This window comes from Schistocerca americana, chromosome X (genome assembly GCF_021461395.2).
Source record: "Schistocerca americana isolate TAMUIC-IGC-003095 chromosome X, iqSchAmer2.1, whole genome shotgun sequence".
NCBI lineage: Eukaryota > Metazoa > Arthropoda > Insecta > Orthoptera > Acrididae > Schistocerca > Schistocerca americana.
The window spans coordinates 606,976,093-606,986,161 of record NC_060130.1 but is presented as its reverse complement, the minus strand read 5'-3'; the positions used below and the strand labels follow the sequence as shown (position 1 = coordinate 606,986,161).

Here is a 10,069-nt window from a genome sequence, read left to right as displayed (position 1 = left end):
TGTTCACATGGAATGGACTGGGTCTTCTGGTCCAACTAAACCGATCATTGACAGGAAATGGCTATATTCGGCTACTTGGAGATCATCTGCAGCCATTCATGGACTTCATGTTCCGAAACAATCACGGAAATTTTATGGATGACAATGTGCCATGTCCACGGGCCATAATTATTCGCAACTGGTTTGAAGAACATTCTGGAGAATTCGAGACAATGATTCCGCCGTCCAGATCACCCGACATGAATCCCATCGAACGTTTATGGGACATAATCGAGAGGTCAGTTCGTGCACAAAATCCTGCACCGGCAACACTTTCGCAGTTATGAAAAGGTATACATGCGGTATGGCTCAATATTTCTGTACGAAACTTACAACTTTTTGAGCCTCTGCCACGTCGAGTTGCTGCCATACTCCGGAAAAAAGGAGATCAGACACGATATTAGGACGTATCCCATGACTTTTGTCATCTTAATGTATATAATACAGTACAGCCTTAGTAGTGAAATTCTCGGAGACAGTTCCAGATGACCGTTACAGTTAGTACAACCGAATCTTGTCTGTTGTTTACAATTTGGTTTTGTATGTATAGCCTGAGGCCAATGACCTACTGCATCTGTTCCGGCGGACTTAACTGGAACCTGTTTTGTTGGACCCTGGTGCTTCTTGCAAAGTAACCCCCCATACTGGCTTTTTATTTCACATGTCTTTTCCTTGATTGCAGAATGGCTGTACTATTCTGGATTTGAAATCTATTTTTTTATTACGGGGAATTTTGAAACTGTCGCAGTCCCTCCCCGCAAGTGGTGCACGAGCTTTGAAATCTCCACTTATATTTCACGGTGCATAAAACCATGGAGATCCATCGCTAATAAATTAAAAGCTTCAGAGTATTATCAGCTCATTAGAATTTCCACATCGTAATAAAAGTGAAATATATTCAGTCAAAACAGTGGTGAGGTCGGATGTTCATATGAATTATTGGAAACTTTTAATAAATTAATGTATATAAACACGGAAGTATGAAGCACAATTGGTCACTGAAGCGTTCTGGTGCTCAAATCAACGGAATTATTCGCTTTCACTTCACTTTGATTTCATCTCTTTCACGCACCGACGAAGATACAAAAACGCCTAATGATGCGTATTTTACGCAAAGAGTATTTCGAATTAACTTGCACGTGCAGCTAATTTATTACATCAAAATATGTTTTACTTCACGTCACAGATACTGTAGAATTAATAATTTCCAGAAGCGAAATTACCTCTGTACTTATCTGTAATTGTCCAAACAATGACGATTATTTTCCGTGTATGCGTCAAAACAAAGTCGCGGTCAGCAAGTCACTCTAGAAATATCCAAAATACTCGGGAGACGGAATCACATATCAGAAGCGTTGGCAGCTTCGTGTAGAATCTGCACCTTCCGTTACTTTCACTCAAAAATAGTTAACGTTTTGTATATTAGCATCGCTCTGGTATGATGCGAATTCGCGACTCGTGGTATTAAGGAGGTAAGTGCATTCAGTTTGGAAATAAACAATGTTAAGTACCCATTGACGTATTTTCGAGAATAAAACGTCGGATAGTATTTACGATTTTAAATATGTATCACTATTTTAGAAATATTTTTACTAGTATTTTCCTCCCACTGTTTGACCATATAGTCTGCTAACTTCATGACCTTTTGCCCACTGCGCATTTCCTGCATTATTACCATCCACACTTCATCAACGCTGTTTGTGGAAGATGTGCCACTGCAGCACGCATGCGACAAAGTGTCAGACCTCTTCTCTGTCCCTGTATTCCTCCTTTAATCCCAGTTCTTGTATTTTCTTCCAGAGGCACTGATTGAAGTGAAAAGTGCAACCGGAAAGGGATGTTTCGCGGAACACTGTTTTCGTTCCTTTACTTGTAGCCATTTCAAAGTCTAGCACTGCAGCTTTCGGTGACCACCCAGGCACTCAGAAAAAAGTATTTCATTTGTATTGTCACTTTTGTCTGGGTACAAAGCAAAAAAAAATAGCAAATACCTTTGTTTCTTCTTCTGTGCTTCCGATGTCAACGTGTACTGTGTACAGTTGTTTGAATTGCTTTGTACAACTGTCAAAAGTCCCGTCGATAAGAATAGTTTCATTTTCGCACAGCATTTTTTCCGCTTCTTGAAAACGGAATACCAGGATTCTCCTCTCAAGAACAGATAGATGTATCGTCAATTTTCAGAAAATATTACCTTCAGTTAATTTCAGAATGTCTTAGCTCAACTGAATCTCCGAACTAGTGGAAGAGTTCTGGGTCGTCCTAATAAACCCCTTGTTGCTTTACACAATGTAGTCTTCGGGTCCTCATACTTCGCAATATCTGCTACGAAATCTAAACTTTTGTATTTCAAATCTTGAAATTTTTCTTTAAAAACCTGGAAAACAGGCATTTCGTGAACCCTTTCACTGCATGTATGCATTCATTTCTTAGTCTGCGCATCTGCGTCGTCAGGTGGGCAAGAATTTTGCTGTTCAGTCATGATTCTGCCATTTCCAATTTTTATACAGCCTCAGCACTTACTCTGTCCGGAATCCACGCACAACCAGATCGTGTACTCGTCACATTTTCTGTGCTCCCGGTAGCAATGGCCATTCTTGAAAAGGCACGGCTTCCTTTTCGTTCTTGTAATTATTTGCATTACTCACAGTGTAGAGAACTTACGTTACATAGGCCTATGGTACTATATGGAAGCGGAGGCTGTCGGTGACGGCACTGCCTGACTGATGGTGACAACACATCCACTGATGGCGAACGATTGGCGCAAGTCAGCACTAAGGAAGGCTCTGATCGGAAAACGGACGGTGCAGAACTTCTTGGTCGGAATCTTCAAGGTACCTGCGACACCTAGAAAAGGATTTAAAACACCGCGGTCGGGAAGCCCAAGTAGCCGTGATGTTTTCTTCTGTTAGACATAGTGAGATTTATTGTAGTGGTTGAGAACGGGACTTCTGGTCAGGTGAAAAAATGTTCTCAACATAACGTCAAACAGGCGTAATAGAATACACTCCTGGAAATGGAAAAAAGAACACATTGACACCGGTGTGTCAGACCCACCATACTTGCTCCGGACACTGCGAGAGGGCTGTACAAGCAATGATCACACGCACGGCACAGCGGACACATCAGGAACCGCGGTGTTGGCCGTCGAATGGCGCTAGCTGCGCAGCATTTGTGCACCGCCGCCGTCAGTGTCAGCCAGTTTGCCGTGGCATACGGAGCTCCATCGCAGTCTTTAACACTGGTAGCATGCCGCGACAGCGTGGACGTGAACCGTATGTGCAGTTGACGGACTTTGAGCGGGGGCGTATAGTGGGCATGCGGGAGGCCGGGTGGACGTACTGCCGAATTGCTCAACACGTGGGGCGTGAGGTCTCCACAGTACATCGATGTTGTCGCCAGTGGTCGGCGGAAGGTGCACGTGCCCGTCGACCTGGGACCGGACCGCAGCGACGCACGGATGCACGCCAAGACCGTAGGATCCTACGCAATGCCGTAGGGGACCGCACCGCCACTTCCCAGCAAATTAGGAACACTGTTGCTCCTGGGGTATCGGCGAGGACCATTCGCAACTGTCTCCATGAAGCTGGGCTACGGTCCCGCACACCGTTAGGCCGTCTTCCGCTCACGCCCCAACATTGTGCAGCCCGCCTCCAGTGGTGTCGCGACAGGCGTGAATGGAGGGACGAATGGAGACGTGTCGTCTTCAGCGATGAGAGTCGCTTCTGCCTTGGTGCCAATGATGGTCGTATGCGTGTTTGGCGCCGTGCAGGTGAGCGCCACAATCAGGACTGCATACGACCGAGGCACACAGGGCCAACACCCGGCATCATGATGTGGGGAGCGATCTCCTACACTGACCGTACACCACTGGTGATCGTCGAGGGGACACTGAATAGTGCACAGTACATCCAAACCGTCATCGAACCCATCGTTCTACCATTCCTAGACCGGCAAGGGAACTTGCTGTTCCAACAGGACAATGCACGTCCGCATGTATCCCGTGCCACCCAACGTGCTCTAGAAGGTGTAAGTCAACTACCCTGGCCAGCAAGATCTCCGGATCTGTCCCCCATTGAGCATGTTTGGGACTGGATGAAGCGTCGTCTCACGCGGTCTGCACGTCCAGCACGAACGCTGGCCCAACTGAGGCGCCAGGTGGAGATGGCATGGCAAGCCGTTCCACAGGACTACATCCAGCATCTCTACGATCGTCTCCATGGGAGAATAGCAGCCTGCATTGCTGCGAAAGGTGGATATACACTGTACTAGTGCCGACATTGTGCATGCTCTGTTGCCTGTGTCTATGTGCCTGTGGTTCTGTCAGTGTGATCATGTGATGTATCTGACCCCAGGAATGTGTCAATAAAGTTTTCCCTTCCTGGGACAATGAATTCACGGTGTTCTTATTTCAATTTCCAGGAGTGTAGTAGCTGTAATGATGAGTGACGCAATAGAAATAGAGACAAGATGCTCTGAACAGAATAGCGAACGAATTATCATAGTCGGTACAGATATAAAGTCTACACCGACTTCATTGCTTCGCGGGTTAGCCGCGCAGTCTTGGGTGCCTTGCCACTGTTCGCGCAGCTCCCCCCGTAGGAGGTTCGAGTCCTCCCTCGCGCATGGATGTGTGTGTTGTCCTTTGCGTAAGTTAGCTTAAGTCAGATTAAGTAGCGTGTAAGCCTATGGACCGATGACCTCAGCAGTTCGGTCCGGTAGGAACTTATCACCACCACCACCACCAACTTCATTAGTGCAAGGTCATGTCCTCTAGCTTCGCAGTTTGAGAAGAGTGTGGAAGAACGTATGATGACATAAACAAATGACTCAGATCATTAACGTTGACGAAAATTTTTATTGTCATGGGGGACGAGGTTTCAATAGTAGGCCAACGAAAAGAGGAAGACTTGCAGGAGAACATGAACCTGGGAAAAATAATGAAACGGAAAGCACCCTGGTATGCACAATTTAATCATTGCAAACACTTGGTTTAAGAATCAGGAAAGAAGGATTTACATCTGGAGGACACCTGGAAAATCCAGAAGGTTTCGTACAGATTGGTGATAATACTACAAAGATTCCGAAACCAGATTTTAAATTGCAAAACATTTCCATGGACAAATGTGGAGTCTCATCATAATTCATTGGTTACGAACAGTTTAAAACTAAAGAAATTGCAGAATATTAGAAAATTAAGGAAATGGAACCTGGACAACTTTAATGACTCAGCATTTGTTGAGAGTTTCAGAGGGAGCATAGGAATAAGGCCCAACAGATACCTATGGGTAGCACACGGGATATTTAATGCAACTGACAAAAGGAGAAAAACGCAAAAACACAGGAAGGGAAGAACGAAAAATGGAATGTAGACGACTATAAAATGAGGCTGACACCAGGCTTTCTTGACGTTAGAGCCTGTTCTTGTCACCCAAGTAGCTACCCGCCTCCGTAGCAGAGCTGGCTAACGCTCACCTGTGCGTTGGCGCTCGACTCGGAGGTAAGCCCGTTCGATTTCCGGTGGTGTACGATATTCTCGCCGACAGTATTTGGCCGACCAGGGGAGGAGAAGTGGTGGCGTAACGTTTCTGATTACCAGTCTTAGCACCAATGTCCTGAATTAAATTCCAAACCTCACCGCAGCGACTCATGAAGCAATAGCATATGACACTGTTGATGATGGTCGGCCATCGGATGGGGACGTCAGTCCTCCTTGGGCTCCTCGAGAGGGGTAGGCTATGTGCCGGCTCCAGGTTCCACCCTCTCGTTTCTCTCATAATCTCCAACACGACACTACACTACACCTACACATCATTACGGTCTGCTACACTTAACACTTACAGTGCACTTACTCACACAACTCTCCTACTCCTTGAAAGAAAGGTGCCTGTGAGTGCTGAGGATAGGGAGAACTTTACGAATGAGGCAGCGTAGCCTGCTCTTCGGTATCTCCCAGACATTCATGCCCTTTACTTTACTTATTGACTCCTGTAACTTCCCAGCTGGCTTCACGAGGCTGGTTGCAGCCCGTCCCAGTACCCCCACCATGGAAAAATCGCTGCCGGTACCGGTAAATGAAAGCTGGTTCTCAGTAACGGAGGGGGACATTCTGAACAAGATAGTATTGTCTTAAACAAGTTTAATATTACAAAAATATAATATTATTTTTCAAGACAATATTGTCCTTTCAGTTATATCTAGAAACATGACACCGAAGTGTATCACGCTTATTTATTTTTCTTCTCTGATCAATTTTTGCAATTTGTCATGTAGTTCATTACCAGAATGTGTCATATATTTTACCAACGCTAAATAGCTTTTACTTCACATATTTGTTGAAATAGGTCTTCTCATTTTAGTCTTATATCGAACTTTAATAACTACCGTCTTTGAAAACAAATTATGCGACTTTTCAGACCTATGTACTTCAAAATCTTTGTTCTTTCAAAGTTATCAGCCACATATAGTTATCTTTGTACTTGATAATAGCCTCAAATTCGAAAACCGGTTAATTAAATAATAAGTATTGCAAAATATTACGCAAGTCCGGTGTGGTTTTCATTTATAAGGTATAAAATTTTCTACTCTGAACCAACGGAAAAGTCAGTTAACGCAAATGAATTTTATGTTTCGACGTACATTCTGTAGGTTATTATTTGTAATCTAGAAATATCAATTCTTGAAAATACGTTGATTACCTTTTGCAATACTTTTGAAAGGGTAGGTTATGTGACTAAACTGTTTAGAAAATTAAGGATAACTGATCGACAATATGCTTAGCCATTTTATGGCAAAGTGTTTGCTTTTTGTTTTACGTGAATGCTGTGGAGAGCATGTAATGATTAATTTTCCCCTTATACGAAGTTCACTAATTATTTTCGACTTTTTCATCCGAAATTAATTTTTTTTTAATTTAGTAAACTGAACCGTACTTTAGTTGATGCAAGTAGAGTCTGATTTTTAGGATTCCGTGCCTCAGTCTCTAAAAACGGATCCCCTATAGGATCGACTTAGTGTCCACCTATCCGTTTGTCTGACTGTCCGACCATTAAGAAACCAGTTTCCTAGGAACGGGTAAGCTTGTCAAGTTCAAACGCACTTGACATACTGAGGTCTATAGTTCCTTGGTGGTGTAAAAATTTTAAGCTCCTAAGTCAATGCAGTCAAAAGATACGGCCATTTATGTCACATATTTTCATACTCGAAAACTTACTGATCAAAATCTGTAGGGTACTTTCGGTTGATCTATAATTATGAAATTTCGCAAGAAGCATGGTTTCACAGTACAAGTAAAGGAAAAAATCTGAAAATGGTTAATTTGTAATTTTATAACACGAAAAAATATTTTTTGTCATTTTTTATCCGTCTGTTGTTTGTTTGCCCATCTGTTAAAACCATTTTTTATCTTTAACAGGTTGGCGTATCAAATTCAAATTTACGTCACATACTAAGGTTTACGTACCGTGAATATCGGGAATCCGGTAAAGCAGCAAATCACCGACATCGCTTCTGTCGGTAAAAGATCCTACAAGAACGGGACCAACAACGAGTGAAGAGAATCGTTTAACGTGATCGATTGCTGCTGATTCCAATGCTTGGCGATCAGCGTGCGAATCATTCAACGAAACATCATCGATGTGGGATTTCGAAGCCGAAGACCCAGTCGTGTACCCTTGATGTCTGCATGACACAAAGCCTCACGCCTCGCCTTGGCCCTCAGCACCGACATTGGACTGTAGATGACTGGAAACATGTTACCTGGTCAGGCGAGTCTCATTTCAAATTGTATCGAGCGGATGGACGTGTGCGGGTACGTAGACAACCTCATGAATCCATGGACCTTGCATGTCAGTAGGGAGGAGGTTCTGTAATGGTGTGTGATGTGTGCAGTTGGAGTGATATGGGACCCCTGATACATCTAGATACGACTCCAACAGGTGACAATTACGTAAGCATCCTGTCTGATTACCTGCATCCATTCATGCCCATTGAGCATTACGACGGAGTTGTGCGATTGCAGCAGGACAATGCGACACCCCACACGTGCAGAATTGCTACAGAGTGGCTCCAGGAACGCTCCCCTGCGTTTAAAAACTTCCGCTGGGTACCAAACTCCCCAAACACGAACATTATTGAGCATATCTGGGATGACTTAAAACGTGCTGTTCAGAAGAGACCTCCATCCTTCGTACTCTTACGGATTTATGGACAGTCCTGTAGGATTCATGTTGCCAGTTCCCACCAGCACTACTTCAGACATTAGTCGAGTCCATGCCACGTCGTGTTGCTCGCGGGCGCCCTACACGATCTTAGGCAGGTGTACCAGTTTCTTTGGCTCTTGAGTGTATTTTTACTTGTAGTGGCACATATTCTTATCTCCACATTCTTCTTAGAAATGTGTGAAATCACAAGAAAGAAGCAAAGCTCAAGTGGTTGATACGGCTCCGACCTTCAGCTTTAAGGAATTTCTCCATTTTTTTATTGCATGCCAATAAATGTTATCGATAGCAAACTTAAACAAGTCTGTCGCGTGTAATAATTTATAAATTAGAAACATGAAATTTGACATCGATGTCCAGTGTATTTTCCAACGGCCTTGCCGCAGTGGTAACACCGGTTCCCGTCAGATTACCGAAGTTAAGCGCTGTGGGGCTGGGCTAGCACTTGGGTGGGTGACCATCCGGTTCGCCAAGCGCTGTTGGCAAACGGGCTGCACTCAGCCCTTGTGAGGCAAACTGAGGAGCTACTTGATTGAGAAGTAGCGGCCTCGGTCTCGTAAACTGACATACAACCGGGAGAGCGGTGTGCTAACCACTTGCCCCTCCATATCCGCACACTTGACGCCTCTGGGATGAGGATAACATGGCGGCAGGTCGGTACCGTTGGGCCTTCACGGCCTGTTCGAGTGGAGTTTAGTTTTTAGGTCTTAGTCCAGTATATTTGTATCAGACCAATACTTTCTAAGTACGATCTTTTTTTGCTTCTTTTCAGATACATTAAAAATGTATGTAAGAGTACGATGCCTTTCGAACTTCAATGGTGCAATCGCTAGTTAAGCATTAGATTGCGACTTCTGAAAGCTGGAGTGCAGCCTCAGTCACATAGTGTGTACTGAGGCACATCGTAATCTGTAAGGAAAAAAAAAGAAAAAATAGCAGACGAGGCTGAAGCTCGAAATTCTTTATGGTTATGTTTAAAATCATGAGCCTGGCCTGTGGCAGTCTCATTGCCTGTCTGAGCATATGATTTCGACTCTGTCTTTCTTATTGCATTATGAGTATTATTTAATTGTCCGTCTGTCGAATTTACTGTTGGAATTTATTTAGATTTTGAATTTCCGGTTACGAATCAATCAAGAAAGTTGGTAGTATGCTCAAGTGAGAGATATCTTTGGCTTTAATTAATCTGTGGGTCGAAATACACTTTTGATGCTAAAGTGTACTGTATTTCCATGCATGACTCTATGGCAATAAAGTGTTGCATACGTAACGGTGTCTGGTAGGAACAGCGGTGCTTCTATATCAATGCGCATTAATGTATTTTGTACCACATAACCGTTCATGACGTCTGTTTCTGTCTTTGACTTCAATATCTCGGACACATGTTTGGTAATATTATTTTATCTAAAATTTGTTCTTGACTTTGCCACTGGGGCCACAAATTATTGTTAACTGTTATATCTTAAATAATAGCTCCAATCTTTTTTCACATATGTCCACATTATACACATTTGTTGTCCGTTTGAAACCCAGTATTGGAGAATTATATTCGACATTTATCTTGCACGGTAGTGATGACTCATTCGTGATTATTTTTAAGTCCTCGATTGTTCTCTCATTCGTGAAATCTATGGCGTGCGCTCCAACCACAAAGATTCTGATTTGCCATATATGCGTGTCTTCTCGATGATCTTCTAGTTTGTGGACTGTCATTTTTCGTTTGCGTCTGTTCCTGTGCAGGACAACGTCGTCAGAAAAAAGTGATAATTAGCCTCCGGATCATGTAGACATTTTTTAAATCAGTTATTCAGGCC

General features: G+C 43.5%; 1 pseudogene; it reads left to right on the top strand.

The window, feature by feature from the left end:
- Positions 1 to 8,622: 8,622 nt before the first annotated feature.
- On the top strand, positions 8,623 to 8,740 carry LOC124557126 (annotated as a pseudogene).
- Positions 8,741 to 10,069: the final 1,329 nt, after the last annotated feature.